At 34.2% G+C, this 16,155-nt stretch overlaps 1 protein-coding gene across 3 annotated transcripts in view; it reads right to left on the reverse strand.

The window, feature by feature from the left end:
• jvl (javelin-like) overlaps positions 1–16,155 on the reverse strand; it is a 129,002-nt gene that overhangs the window by 73,055 nt on the left and 39,792 nt on the right. The window contains exon 1 of one of the 3 annotated variants that reach the window (XM_068776406.1): positions 266–349. The exons of the other annotated variants lie outside the window; for them this stretch is intronic. The gene's annotated coding sequence lies outside the window, so the exon portion shown is untranslated. Of the gene's footprint in view, positions 1–265; positions 350–16,155 lie in introns of those variants that run through there. 3 annotated transcript variants of the gene reach the window in all.

Raw genomic sequence — 16,155 nt, forward strand, 5'->3', positions numbered from 1 at the left:
GTACTGATCTTTTGCGATGTTAGCAAAAAGAATTCTAATTCATCATACAGGTTATACATCAATATAACCGTATAATTATAGTAGCTTGTTTCACGTACTGTTAAACATTTGTACTTTGAACAAAGTTACAAAATTGTAATTGACTTATTATTAAAAGGTTGACGGCTTATTAAGGTTGTTTTTTTACCTGGTTTATACTGTTTAGCCTAATCACTCTTTTAAGGTAGCGAAGTTTGTGAAGTTGTTAAAGATTGTATTGACAAACCTGTGGTGCGAGTACCGTTGGCTCCGTGGTCGCCGTTTTGAAGATCTCTGTAGAGGCTAGTCGAAGCCACGCGGGGCAGCATGTCGCCCGAGTTGGCGCAACTCCACCCCGGCCACACGAACTCCCATCAGTCACTACCTTCACTAGTAATAGCTTAGCCGATCGTACACTAGGGAAAACTCATCCGTGAATTCACTGGGCCGTATCGACACACGCACTCACCGGTAATTGTTACCGCTCCCTGCGAACCAAGTCACTACACACGGGTGACATGAATACAAAACTTTCAATGTTTTGGAAACAATAGCGGTGAGACGTCAGATTATGCGAATTGAACCGGACTTTGTAATCAATGCTAAGTCGGTAGCAGTTTAAACCTCGCCCGGATACATCACTGCACGGTAGAACTAACGTTGCAATCCGGTTGCGATGTAACGTCGGCAGTTTATCGGCTTTTTGACAGTTGTGACGGCGCGATGCGAGCACGACGCGATCCGCACTGCTCGAACACCTTTAACGTACTGACCGGGGGCAGCTGTGCGAGACCGGCAAAAAAGAGAGAGAACTATACTACGTACTGGTTCTACAAGCTTGTAACATTCGTGATTCATCGGCGCAGAAATGCACTGTATCGCAAAGTAAATAAGAGACAGTTTGTTGTTGCCGTTTTATGTACGGTAACACAGCTGAGTCAGTTTCCTTGAATACTCAGTGAGGAAATTCGAAACGAAATGAACGGGGAGAGCCGTTGGTGCGAGAGAGAGAGAGGAATCGGACGACGATGAATGACGATGTAGTCCGAGGGTAGACCGAACGCCAAGGCCGAATCGCGTCACGTTTCGTGGAGACTAGACAAACCCTTATGTATCGATGTGTACACTACTTTATTTGCATAAAAAGTTTATTGGCCTTTTTCTAAATTTGTAAGTGGTACACGTCTTTTTGCAGGCCTCCGAGGCAATTTTCCTGTTTAAGGACAACTTAGATAGTAAAATTTCTGAGCTAATAAAGATAGCTATTTCTTCGACAAAATCTGTCTGCCGCTGAAAAATGGTAAAGCTGTAATATCAGAGATGGCAGAGCGCTAGGAGAACTTCGGTTCAAACGGTCAATCTCTGAAGTCGCTTAGGCGGAGGTACTACGAAGTGAATGGGGATCTAGGCTGTAAATTTTAAACACAATAACAAAGCGTATCAAAGACGTGTGAGCTTAAGTAAGTAGTAAGTTTTTTTTCTCCAGTACATTCCCCTATCTTAGGAAGGCAGGGACAAAATGTTCTTAATGAGTCGTCTCATTCTCTTCCAGACCATATTTTCCTTTCTAACGTCACCTTCCTTATTTCGTCTTCAGTTCCAGAGCATTAATTTAACATTTTTTTTTAATTAGCTTACGTATAAACTTTTTACAACACTCCAAGAAGATTTGGCACCTTTCTTCTTCCTTTTACAGCTTGGCAATGTTTCCATCCACCATATCTTCTGCGACCGAAAGAGGTAGCCCATTCGCTGCGCGCTTAATACGGGACATATTTAAAAAGTAAGGAGTAATTATAATCTATAGGAAATATCGCTACCGCTTCAGAACACCGCTTTGAAATCGTCAACATTTTAGCCGTGGGACGTACTCAGTTAGATATAGACGTCATCTATAGATTTCTGTAAAACCGGAAGCGACCTGCATCCAGCATCTTCGGAGGGTATTAACAAGGTCATCTGTCCATCTTGTAGCTCCATACTCTTGATGCCTCAGCGGCCATCTGTACTGCGCGCTATGTGGCCTGTCAGCTGGCGCTGTTGTTGAAAGTTGAAACTTACCCCTGGGGTATGCCGGTTACTTTCGTACGTTTACGGATCTCTTATGCACCGGTTCGAATCGTTCGAAATCTTTCCGAATTATTTACACACATAATAAGAGACGAAAAGACAAAAGTTTTTCGATTGCAGTCTTTAAGAACAGCACTGTTTCTTTTAGAAATTTTTAAATGTGCTGTGAAAATGTTATCAGTGTAAATGTATTAAATAAAGAAACATTACATGCATAATTAAGATAGCCTTACTAATGACTGATAGCGGTATCAGAAATAGATTTATACTTGTTGATGGCGACAACAATCGGTGTTTACATATATCGTTGACGTCAGAAACAAACACAGCTGTCTGAACACTGCAAATAAGCTATTGTGTACAATTATTTATGCAAGAAAATAATGTAAATTAAATTTAATAGAAAAAACTGAATGAAAATTTCACATTTAATTTTTTAAAATAGCATTCGATTCAATTTGTAATTTATACATGGCACCTGTTAAAACTTAGTTTTAAACAACATTCGTATAGAAATGCGGATAAAACTAGGTAATATATCAAGCAAGAACTCTTTCGAAGAATGTTCTGTTCTTAATGTCGTATTAAAATATTTATTTCTCTAAATCTTTATTTTATGAAATGAAATAGTAGACTTTAGGGTTCATAACTCTTATTTTTTAACATAAATTATTAGTGCGTATTAAGAATATGTATGTACTGTACGACAGCTAAGATGAAATACACACATATGTACACATTTCGCGGGTGACAGTGAGAAACCACCCGGGCGTGTATTTCTTCCTTTCACGTTTTTAAGGAAAATTAACGTCTGTTGTCATCTTATAGGCCTCTCCTAAAGAAAAATGGGAGGATACACATAATCGCCACACTTGACAGATGGTTTGGCGAATCGAACCCGCGACTTCGGATCGCAAGACTCAATCCTATACCGCTGGATTACCACTTCTCAAGATTGATAGTTGTGATCTACGAAGAGTATATTATAAAGACTACTTACAAACATGATAGACCCAAATCAAATGGCAGGCACTACCTGAATGAGTTTACGGATTCAAATAGGGCATTCCAATTTCAATTCGAACGAGCAGTAACAAATCATCACTAAAAAGTATTTATACCCATAGTGGCCAGTAATATAAAACGTTCCCACTCAACATTACGCATATGTAATACTTTTATCATTATCATTGTCAGCTGCAATAAAATAGTATTAGCATATCGTAACAATACAAAAATAAAGTATCAATAAATTGCAATATTCAATATAAAGTCTATGCAACGAAGGAAGCATTTGGGCTTAGTTATATAGGTAGGTAAGCTAAGTTTGGGCAAAGTACCTTCTACATCCTATCACTTCCAATACTATCAAAACTAAATAATAACCATTACAGAAAAAAATTAATTCACTGGTATAATTTTGAAGAATACAATTTCAAAAAGAAATATATACGTTAGTCACTAAAAACATCTGAAACATACGTTTAATAGTGTTAAACATACCTTGGTTTCTGGCAGCTTTACAGAAAAAACCTAAATAAATAAAACGTATTTCAGAGCGATCATATTATTTACTGATCTTATATTTAATGAGCAACTTACAAATCATAATAAGTTTTCATTCTTATATTAGATTTACGAATTAAGAATTCAGTTATGTGATATTTTCATTATAAAGTTTTATGGCATTCGAATTTTTCCACATTTTCTCTTCATAAGAATCTGACTTTCGAATATAACAATACATTAGTCGTACATATTTATCTATCAATTAAAGAGGATTTCCATAAACTATACGCGAGTAAAAAATTGTATTTAAATAAGAAATATATAATCTAAATATGAAGCCGTGTAACTGTTCCCTGTTAGAAACTACATCTGTATAAATGTGTAGCATACCTAGTATTCAAATTTTCCAATGTACGTACTAGCCCGCACGCTAATGCAAACGGAATAGTAGGTTTTCTCCCGCGGCATCCGGTCGCCAGCCGAGCGTAGACGTACCAATATATTCATATTTTCAGTTTAACATTTCATCCTATCGTGTCCGTTTACGCTACACGTGTAATTGTTGGCAAATATTTTAATTTTGTTAATTACCATCGTGTCCGAGTCTAAACGTGAGTTTTTAAGGAAATCGTTAAACATGGAGGTCATTCTAAAATATTTGTAATACGTAATTGTTTTGTAGGTAATGTATTTCATAAAGTAATTATGTACACTATACTTTGTTTATTCATAAATAAAGAAATAAAAACTATTTTAACTATACGTTTCCTTTAACAGTTTAACGTTAGAATCAACGTATTATTTATAACGTCTGTATCGGAATTACGTATTTAGTGTTTACGTTTCAATGTGCAACAATTTTTAAATATGGAATTTAAAGATTTATCTATATTTTTAAATACCTCGTAATGCAGATTATTCTATATTTTATATACAAATAAGAACTATAGGTTAAATATATTCATATGTATATATCCTATACGGACGGAATGATTTAAAATAACCTTTATAAAACTACTACATCCTATAAAACGTTGTTTGCATTATTTGAATGCCTTTGGGACGAGCTATAACAATTACTGACACATGTTAAAAACTTTACTTCTGTTGACTTTTAAAAATAAAACCAAGAGGAGCTACTAGTTTTGTCTCTAGACTAAAAACAAATAACAAAATATTATACTAAAGAAGTATCATCATCATTCCAGCCGTAGAACGTTGGCTGTCCCTCTCACTTCAATTTTCATTTGTGTGGCAGCTTTCTGCCACCAGTATCTTCCGATGACCTTAATAAGGGCATCTGTTCAGCTAGGACATAAAACACTACGCTTCTCGGTGCGTGGTCTACACTTCAGAATGTTAAGGCCCCAGCAGCCAGTCATCCTTTCACCGCGCTGTGTTGCTTGCCGCGGTTACTTTAGTTCATCTATGGATTTCCTCAATCTTGATTCTATCTCATATAAAACTCCCGAAAAAGGTCTCCATAGCCCGTTGAGTGACTGTGAGTTTGCCAATGCGCCATGCAGTAGCTTTCATAAAATTAATTTCTTTCTAATATTAAATTACAAAATTTCATAATCATTACTTAAACGTTATATGGTAACGAAAATAATAAAAAAAATTCTTTTCAACTATACGTCAGCAGCAATCTAATAATAAAATTTCCCAAAATTGTTTTTTTAGCAAAAACTCGTTAACCCGCCATGCGAACTAAAGCCAGCGGGTACAGAGTGTATGACCGATCATAATTCCTTCACATTGTAAATAACCCATGACATCATACCAGTGCCTCTTAAGAACTGGATAGTTTTTGTTACATTTTTAGTATTAAAAGATTTAGTTTTTATTCAACTTTCTATATCGAGAAATTAATATTTTTTGGGATATTCTGACTGTGATATACATTTCATTATATTTATTAAGGATCTCTACAACATGCACTAGGTGATTTTTTAAAAAAATAAAATAAAAATCACATCAAAGATATATCTATCTACCTACATACTAAATTTAATTTAAGAAGTATTGTTTAGTATTTTTTTTTGGACCGGATTCTCACTGATGACCAAATGGTATGTGCAGAATACGCTGGTTTGAGACGACAGAGCGCAGACGGCGCCTAGCCCTAAGGCTTCTTTTGAGATAGCGAAGCTCAAGAACTCTCGGAGGAGCTTCGCCTACATAGTATAGAATTAATTTAGAAGGCCAACGGGCTCTTAGATCGCTTTGTCGGATGTTACAAGTAGTGACTAATTATCAACAGAATGCTATGCATCATGAAAAGGTTTTTAAAATAGATTGTATAAATTAAAATACATAGAAAGATATTAATAAAGTTATTAGTATTATTTATATAGAGCAGACAGAGGGTGACGGAAGAGGGTCTTTTCATATTCGTGCGACAACAACGGATTATTACAATTACCATTGCAGCATACGTATTGTTTAACCATATCTTCCATATACCCCTCCAAAGATTCACAGCATCATTCACACTTATGTGTTCCGTTGTGTTTGACTTTTTGTTAACCATTATTTAAAATTTGTTTTTAGTACATTAGCGATATGAATCTGATTTGAAATACGTATCATATTCTTCATCATACGTACAACGTTTCGTTTCGTGTAAAAGCATACCGAGATTTCTAAAGGAGAAAACGTAAGAAAGTTTAAAAAGCGTATGTCCAAATTATAGAGTTCTCATGAAATCTTACGTCTTACAATTCCGAGCGTGTTTAACTTGATCAGATAGAATGATATAAGGGGTATTTTGCAAATCGAAATCGGAGACTTTGTTTAGTATTCTGTCAGTCTGCCTGTCAGTCCGCTGCGGTTGGCTACGCGCAGGTGCAACGCCCTCGGGTGCCACAAAATAATATCACTGTCCGTAAAAACAACATCCGAGTTTACATTGTTTCCTCGTTTTATTTCCTCGCCCAGTTCTTTATTGCTTCCTTATCCACGTTCATCGTTTACATGTTTGGACTCTTTGTTTCGTATAACCTCTAATTTGAGTTATTACTCCATAGTTGTGTAGTAGTAATTAGATTCAAACATTATTTCTCTCGTTTTTGTATCTATAAAACTAATGTAAAATGGGTGACAACGATCATATAAACAAAGTTCATTAAAATGATATCGACACCGTAATTGCAAAAGAATATTTTAAATATATTAAAAGTCGTATGCAAATGGTGGCGCAAGCCGAAGTCTTAGCTTGTACCGTAGCGCGCAGTCACTGCACACTCCACGGAGATTTTGCTAAGGCGAGCTTGATGGCTTCCTAATTCGGCAAAATAAACAGGTAACTGAAGTAATATAATATTAGGTGAGGTCCGATATTGTAGAACAGTTTAGACTCCGACCAATTCAAATATCAATACTTACCCAAAATTTGTTACGTTTACTTTATCAACATATTCAGAAAATAAATAGATATTTAAAACGCTATTTATCACTATCATTATAAGAGGAAATTAGTAAAACAAATAAAAACAGTCAAAGAAACACTCCTTAGAAAACATAATCTTTAATATGCTACTTAAATAATTGAAATAAACAAAACATTTCTTTTAACAATGACATAAGAAAAACTTGTATTTCAACTTTATAATCTTGATATTTACCACCGTTTCTGATACAAGCAGATACAAGGTGTAAATAGTTAACGTATATCATCATCATTTCAGGCGTGGGACGCCCACAGCTGTATTGGTCACTTGCATAGATTTCCAATAAGATCCGTTGGAATCTACCTAGTTCTTGCAATTTCCGACCAATACCACTTACATACGCACACGAAAAAACTCACCGAGTTCCATGGTATAGAATAGTTATATATTTTTTTTTGTAATACAGATTTAGATTAAAAATAAAAGACATGGTTTACTCATAAAAACAATGACTACCTCGTTTCTCACTTTTAAGCTGTAACATGATGAACCCTATATCATTTGTACGTACTCATTGTTTGAACTCATAATGTGAGATGTCTCTAAACCTCAATAGTTTCATTAGTTAGTGCGCCTTACAAACTGGTACATGATAGCATTGCTCTTCTCCTTTTTAGTCCCGGCGTAAAGATCTCTTGCAGAGGAGACCTGGTGTTAAGACTTGAACACAACAGTCGCTAATTTCTTGTATTAAAAAAATTGAAGTAACACTAAACATCAAGGATGTGCTAAATTATCGAGACAACAACTAACTGTAACCGCCGGAATTTCTCATAATTATCATTCTTTGGTGTAAATAAGGAGTTCACTGACTGCTTTAAAATTTAAAGTGTGTTATATTATTAAATTACGCTCGCGATTTAACTACAATATTGAATCAAGAATGAGGAGATACGCCGAATAAAAGTACTCGACATAGTCCAACGGATTGGCAAGTTGAAGTGGTCATGCTATATAGCGCGCAAAACAGATGGCCGTTGGGGCCTTATGGTTCTGAGCGGAGACCACCGACCGGCAAGCGCAGCGCAAGACGTTCGCGCACAAGATGATCAGACGAACTTGTTAAGATCATCAGCAGACGCTGGACGCTTTCAACCAGTTTTATAGGAAATCTATGTGAGAGGTCTATGTCTTCCCTGAATGGTGATGATGATGGTATTAAATTTAAAATTACTTACATTTATACAGATAAGATTATCGCAAATTTAATTCGATTGTACCTTTTATTATTCAGTTCCGTCGCATTTCGTTATTAAATGTATTAAATCTAAGGTTAACCGCCTAATTGAATATCTGTACACAAGGTGTTTGATTAGAGATATAAAAGCTATAAAGGGGGTTGTTATTGCCTTTTAAAAGGGAGGAGTTTTAAAGCTTTAAGATCTATTTCGACCCTGTGTTAAAGTGATTACTAAAATATGTAATGTTTTTTTTTCTATTGGAATGCGAAACCTCAGTCATCTCTTGCAGTACAAAGTTAGCAGGACAGATAGAAAACAATTATTAATTTAAATATACAATATAGAATAGTGAAAACCAATTTACTTATTCTATTATCATAACCTTATTCATTATTTCTAAAATCATTGATTTTAGAAAGGTTATATCGTAAATTAATTGACAGATAATGAGCTCTATACGTTCACCCTTTTAAAGCTTCTATAGCAATTACTAATCACCCTGTAAATAAGTATCTTAAGCAACGACGATATAGAAATATCTAGTCGTGTCGCAGAGCGCGTAAAGCTCGGTTCCTTGAACAAGAGACAGGGAATGCATAATCGATACACTGCGTAGGCGAGCGGGTGAACGCCCCGCCCGGGTTTCGCACTTGTCTAAAGGAGAACGCTCTTTTTTATATACTTTTATATCTTTTTAATACTAAAAGTAATAAGAATAGTGTCTACTTCAAAAATAAAAGTAATCGCTCATCATCTTGGGAATTCAAATAATTAAATAAGAGATCGTAGGTAGCGAGTACGATTCTCGGGATACAATCTTGTTAAATTTATATATTGTGCATGTGATATAGAATTAACACTGTATGACATATCCCCCCATAGATATCTTTGGGGGAGGCCTGTGCCTTATAGTGGTCGTCTATGGGCTGAAACGACGATGTACATGTAAGTGATAAAAATCCCTCAGTGCCTTAAAACAAAGGTATACGACTGATTTAAGGAATGAGTGATGACTTACGGCTGTGAAACGTGGTCTCTCACTCTAAGCTTTATTGGGTCACAGTACGTCAGTGAGACATGGAGATCATTCATCATTATTCCTATGTCTCCAAGATGGGGCAGAGGGCGTCCACAGTACGTCACCATCCCGAGCGGTCTTGAGCCTTGCGCTTTACTTCGCTCCACGTCATTCCAACTGCCTTCACGTCTGCAGTGATCATCCGCCGCCAGGTTTGCTTTGGGCAGCTACGTCTTCGCTTTCCTTGAGGATTCAATTCTAGGGCTTGCTTTGGTATGTGATTAGGTTCCCTTCGGAGCGTGTGGCCTATCCAGTTTGCGGCGATTGATCTGCTGGTCGATCGGCATCAAACCGCAGTGTTTCCAGAGATCTACGTTGGAGACTTTCTTGAGCCAGTATATACCGAGAATACGTCGAAGACAGTTGTTAACGAAGACTTGGGAGTCGACCAAGTCGAGATATCTTTGGTTCGGAGACATGGAAATGCTTATTAATAATGTTGTCTGACCGTTTCTCATCAGTCCTATTGGAAGTCTATTGGGGAGGTCTACGTTTAACAGTGGACGTCCTACGGCTGAAATGATGACTGTAATATATAGAAAATTATAGTCCATAAAAGTTAACTGACTGATTTTTTCCTATTACAGTAAGTATCAGAATCATCAGAAGTCTGTATAAACAGGTATAATTTTTTATTTAGTTGTCGTAATTTATCCTGTCCGTACTATGGAATTCTAATCGCATTGTAAGCTAATGAGATGCAAGGAAAGCGTTTGTTAAACATCACGGCGAACCTCGGTCGTGTAATAGTGTTCGCTGTTTACTTAGAACGGAATATTGCGTGAAGTTAAATATCTCCGCGCAGCTGTTAGACATTGAAGCGGCCTCGATGGTTTTTGCAAACGAAGAATTTGTAACTCTTTTTTTACAACAACAACGGTATACGTATCTCAATTATCTTTAAATAAATATAATACTTTATTATATTTGTAGAGTCAAAGTGAATGTTTCTGAAATGAAATTTCATTTTTGTTAATACTGTACAAATTCATTACAAGTAAACGAATTATAGTCAATTACCTGAAATGAAAGAAACGATATTCAAAGCATTTTACTCCTGTTAATTAGTTTAAACATTATTTCTCGTGATTAAAGACTAAATTTAAACAAAAAATACAAAATATGTTTCCCACAAGTCATTGACACATTGACAGTTTAGAAGTTATGAAATTATAGATAATTCAAATAAGTTATTATGGAAAGAATATTTTTATTATATAAATTTAAGTAGTTCATAAAACAAAAACTCTTAAAAATTCCTCCAATAACGTGAAGGATTTTAAGTGATAAAACTTAGGAATGAATTTGTCTCACCACTATGTTGAAAAAATATTTTAAGTGACCACGAAATAAACCCCATCTGAGTTTGTGGTGGGCTTTTCATAAATCAGGGAGTGTTTGGAACCCCTCTCAGCTTCAAGTATAAGTAAGGGAGTTTAATTTGATTCTAATTTCTATTAATTTGGGTTCTTCTGGCATTTGTATACAAGTTCGTTTAAATGATCCTATAATAAATAAACACTCGGAATGAACGCACGTGACGCTGAACAAACACCATAAGCCGCAGGTATTGGAGGTATGGCGCTGAATATCTATGAGCGACGGTCGGCCGATAACCACAGATTCATTTGAAATGCACAACCTCAAACATCCTATGGGCAAAGCGCGCCCATGAGAACATTGCCATAACGCAATAAAACAATTGTGTAACCTTTCATACGTCACGCATGTACTCTCATTGTCTGGAATCAATACAACATATCACTTGAATAATACAGGATACATGTTGCATAGTAATATTCTATATAAATAAAAATTATTTGCATATTTGTAATGTGTTGCAAAACACAAAACTCATGTCCGGGTTGTTCAATTTGGCAAAAAATTCTTTTTTTATTAAGTCATAAGAAAAGTTTTTATGCAGATTTAATTATAAAAACAGTAATTATTTTCCATTCAAAACACACATCAAATGAAAACGATTAATACCATAAAAAAGTGTATTAGGACGCAATCAAAGTAAAAATTTCATATACAAAAAAAATTAATCACATTACCTCAAAAGTCTTAAAGTGTACGGAATAGAAAACAAATTTTTGTGGGTAATTCTTGTTTATAATAGTAATTAAAATTAAATTTAATTAATAATAATTTGATTATTTTAAAAAGAAACCCTGTTTATTTAATTTTTGTCGACTGGGACAGCCCTTTAGGAACGGAATTACATATTAATCTAAGTTCATTTCATGGTACGTTATGTTTGCTGGACAGAACTAATACATCCCGACGATAATTATAACAAATTTAGAGATACATTCCTATATGACTATACTGTTAAAGAGAGAACATTTTTTTTAAAACTAATTTAGAAATACTTCCTTACCAAAAGTTTTCATCCGTGTTACGTTCACGGCATTTATGTTTAATTCTAATATAATTATAATCTGTGAATTATACATTAAATATTTGCCAAATAAAAATAGATAATGTCTAACTTGAATACAAATATAATTCATTAAGACTTAATTTTTTGATTACACACGTATACATTACAGTTTAAGCAATCATTATCTTATATAAATAGTAATAATAAATATATATATAATAAAAGAAATATATTAATTTCAATATAATACTAGGACTTATGTATAGAACAAGATGTCCAATTAATTGAATTGAAAACGTCGGACACGTCATTGCACCACTCCTTCAGTATTGTCGATTATTCTATTCAGCGAATCAACAAGAGACCAACATATTTATAAGACTGTTTGTGAACATAAAAATATTGCAGGTGAACGTAGAAAAGAATAACAAAATGTATTTGAAAATAAATATGTTGAAATATTAATTGCCAGGATTTTTTAATAAAGGTAAACGTTTGGTGTTATAGCGAAATTTAAAGTTCTCGGATTCGCTCCTTTGATGCTGTATTGTTCATTAATTAACGAGTAACAGAAGCGAATTCTCTTTGAAAGTTTGCGGGCGCGCCACGGGTAACGTTCTAATAAATGCGGAGCGAGTTTCAAGTCTCAAGAGGTTAGTTTTAATGTTATCTTTGCTTCATTAAGCGTCTATCTTCCGATTTTTTAAAGAAACATTTCTAGAACGACCGGGACCTTCTGGATTTCCGATTACATTTATATAAGTGAAAGTTAATGACCAAATCTTTTGCTGAGCACTAAACTTGAAAATTGCTTCACTAACACGACTAATTTTATTTTATATTTTCGAAAGATTCTTGTAGAACAAAAGTGGATAAATGCGATGTTTTAAATTTTGGTCAAGGTTTGTTATTTTTGGGTTGAAAATAATCAGTTGATGGCATTAAAAATTATAAATATTGGAAAGCTTTCTCTAATTTGATTAATACTTTAAATACATTATAACCTCAACAATTACATTTACGAATTATATTTATTAACTTCGCTCAGCAAACTGGTATTCAAAGTCTAATTAAAAAAAGATAAAAGATAAGTCGGATTTCATAGTTTCATAGTTTTTAACGCCTTTTTTACATGAACTTTGATACATAGTATTGCATATTATTGGAAAATCTATATATCCTTGATATGAGATAGTAAAAAGGTGTTACAAATATTACACCTTTTTACAATCTGGTATCAAACCTGTATCTGTAATTAAGATTTTACGTTTGCATACAGGACAGTTAGTTTTGATTTTAAACGATGTTAGCTATGTTTGCGAATCTAACAGGGGGGTGTTTTATCAAGGTAAATTAGACAATGCTCTTGACACACTTGTGAAGAAAGCTTTCATAATTTATATTTAGAAAATGTAAAGGTTCCTTTACGTTTCATTATGACACGACCAACAATTACAACATCCTAAAGCTTTAATGAGAATTTACTGCGACGACAGTTCAGACTTCCTTTTCTCCACTTATCTTTATTACAACAACGGTACCCTAATTAAGTTTAATTTAAGTAGACATCAACTAGTCACGATATAATAAGGAACCTCAGTAGTACATTTAATAACTCTGTAAAAACAATATTATTAAGTAGTAAAGAGCATTTACTTGATAATGAAGTGATGTATGGATACCACTTTATTTGCGTTAAGAAAATAGTGACATGGTTGTCAGCTAGCCTCGGTTATGGACCGATTATATGAAACCAAATTAGAATAAGCTGTAGTAGCCCCCGCGGTACAGAACTGAGACCTGCAATTCTAATATATGGATATGATCTCATATAATTCACCATTGTGCCTTAATTATATGGGATTTCCACTATTCACAATCAAGTTTCATTAGAATGGGTAGCAGCACCATAATACCACACCGCGATCGCCAACTCGCGTGCCAAGAGTGGCGATTATGGTATATTTCCCTAAAGATATTTTCAGGTGAGGCCTATGCTTCGCAGTGGATGTTCATCGGTTGACATAATGATGATGACAAATCACGTGTTTCATATGACTGGAAAGAAAAACGATGAATCATCGTTATAACTGATAAGTTTCGCATTATCTATAGATGAATCTACATAAGATAAAACTAGATGTTAACGTTATAACAATTTGTTCTTCAACTTCTGCATATAAACTAACTAACTGCAGTATTCTTTTGCATTTAACGATAATTTTGGTTAGTCTGCTTGAACAAGGTCTGTTAGTATCTAAGCCTGTTTAAGCGATAGTGATTATTTTATATGTAAAAATTAAATAAACTGTTAGTCAAAACGATGCAGTAACAGAAATTCTTATAAAAATCAGTAGTAGTCTAGCGTAAAAAAGTATTTTCTTCCACGCATTTACACACACATTGTTACTCACTAAAGAAAGCGTGTCCAGATAACACCAAAGCGGAAGTTTTGCGAGGGACAATAGGTCGAATAGTTTTTTTACCAACTATATATAATAAAACACAAATGATTAATATAAAAAATAAATAATTATTAAGGAATCTTCGCCAAAATAATACTCGAATTCAGACGTACAAACGTATAAACAAATGTTTCTACTAAAGGTAATTGTGTAATAAAAACAAAACATTTTTTTTAAAGTAAAAGCCTTGGAAAATTACCTAAATAGGAGAAGGTAGATGCAATATTACAGAAAAAAAAGATCTGAGAGTACGCTTCTATAACAAAGTTCCATGTCATATCTTAGACCTACCTATATTTAGTTCTAGATCTACAATTAACAGTATATCCTTAAATAAATCTTCTTCAAATGCATTCAAGAGTTCTTAGTTGTTTGAAATGTGTGATTGATATTATGTTTTCATTAAAATAGCTAAAGTTCATATACATTGAAAAACTGTTATGTTTTTGACTAGTTCTGGCAGCTTGCTACTTATAATTTTAAAATAGACGATTCAATTGCTTGATAAAGATTTCGAAATAATTTTTTTTTAACCGTTTGACAGGATGCAACCGAAGGGACTATGTTGAAAAATAATTATTCATTTATAAGTTCGACACTTAAAATTCTGATATTCTATAAACTTTCAATGTCACCTGTTTATATAATTGAATGTAGCTCAATAATATTTATTTTATATCTTAAGTCACAAAACACAACTAAACGTATGGCGAACTAGGAGTGAGATTTGATACGAACAGCTTATCGTGTTTTCCGAGGCGTGAAGACCCTCGAGATAAATGCCACTAAAGCGGTCACCCACACAAGGTCGACTGCGTGCGATCCAAGTAGTTTCTACACTTAGTTGTATTCAAGTTAGTAAATGTTTAAATTTGTAGAGATATGAAATGATTGTACGCTTACATCCTTCACGGGAGGCCAAGGCAAACCAATTTTAACTACGTCTGATAGTAATCATAGTAAGTTATTAATTTAGACCCAAATTAAACTAAAGTTTCATAGTTTGTTATGGTTTTTCTTAAGTTTCGTTATATTTGTCATGGATCCGTCGATAACTCGTCTCCTCGCGTGACTTTATGGCGGTCGGGCCATACGTTTGTAATTTTTTTCTATAATCTTTAATTTTAAGTTGCGAGTTCTATCCATGTTTAAACATGTCAACCCCATTGTGACAATCAAAAAATTCGCCATTACAACACTCAAAAATTATTATAGAAGCAAGACACTCCGCAAGCAGTAGTAAACGGCGTGGTTGATCCATTCATGAGAAATTCATACCTGAAAGACACAGTTAGCATGATTGACATAAAAAAATATTTTTTCTCACTCCAAAATTAGAAGTAAACATTTTCACAAAGCAGATTTTTTTGAGTTTTGAGTTGTGGTTTTATTGACCTTTTCTTACAATCCCTATATACTCTGTGTTTAATTTCCTCTCTGCAGAAGATAGTGACACTTGAATGCGTCAATCAGCTTTTCCCATTGGCTACGTTATGTGAGACATTTCCTTTAATTCCAGCTGATACGAACTGACCACTTCGAACTTCCTTGCCTTTCAGTTTTTTTCTTTTCACTTCTCTAATCACTATTAAACCAGTATAAAATTGGTTTAATACACTCTGTGACTTGTTTAAAATATTACAAGGATATGTGACTGTAATATATAACAAACGTTTAACTTTAAAATTTTTCGCAACAGTCGTACAAAATGACGTAACTGTAATGTTACATATTTTATTTGGGCAATGTGACAACCTCATGTAATTCTTTTATTGCGTGACGCTGTGAAGTAATTTAAATAAAAACACTCCGACTAACGCATTGGGTTATTATATAAATTACTAGGTTAATTTCTACATTTGCAGTTTCTTATTGCGCGTAAATAAAAAGTGTTTGGCGGTGCAATTTGTTTTGTTCTGTTATTAACAAATGCTGTTTTCTTGTCGTCCTACAGCTTATTAAGCCTGAAGTTTTTCTTAGCAAATAATCTCGAGGA

Source organism: Battus philenor, unplaced genomic scaffold, assembly GCF_028537555.1.
Source record: "Battus philenor isolate CCGP_79_NKW_IND1 unplaced genomic scaffold, ilBatPhil1.0.hap1 SCAF_12, whole genome shotgun sequence".
Taxonomy (NCBI): domain Eukaryota; kingdom Metazoa; phylum Arthropoda; class Insecta; order Lepidoptera; family Papilionidae; genus Battus; species Battus philenor.